Source organism: Octodon degus, unplaced genomic scaffold (assembly GCF_000260255.1).
Source record: "Octodon degus isolate 3935 unplaced genomic scaffold, OctDeg1.0 scaffold00009, whole genome shotgun sequence".
In the NCBI taxonomy this organism is placed as follows: Eukaryota; Metazoa; Chordata; class Mammalia; order Rodentia; family Octodontidae; genus Octodon; species Octodon degus.
Genome location: NW_004524585.1, coordinates 29,774,233 through 29,774,753, shown reverse-complemented (window position 1 = coordinate 29,774,753; position 521 = coordinate 29,774,233).

Genomic DNA, 521 nt, shown 5'->3' with positions numbered 1-521 from the left:
AAAAGAAAAAGAAAAAATAAACATAAAAATAAAGACACAAAAGGCCTGTAAATCAGGTCCGGGGCCGTGTGTCTCTCCTGTACATTGTTCTTCCTCCCAGAGGCCTCACTCTCCAGCAAACAGGTCGGCACGTGTCCACCTCAGGAACTTGACAGACAGCCTGTCTGTCACACGCCTATACCGCCCACCTCAAGCACACCCCAAGACCTCACAAGTGCACCTGCCTGCAGGCCATAACCTATCTCACTTTGAGCAGCTTCCTTCCTCTCTTAATGTGTACATTTTTCCACTAAATATTTTCCGGGCTTCTTACTGACACATCCTGGAAATTATTTTCCAGATCTACCATCATAGACAGCACTATCCCATGCAGCCAGAGGTCTGCCAGGGGCCTTGGCCTGTCGTGGCCAGACACTGCCCTCCTGGCCTTGTATTTGTCCATCTCTATGCAACACTCCCGCCCTCCTTGTGCTAAAATCCAATTAGAGTACTGGCTAGTCCAGGATTTATGGGTTATTAAT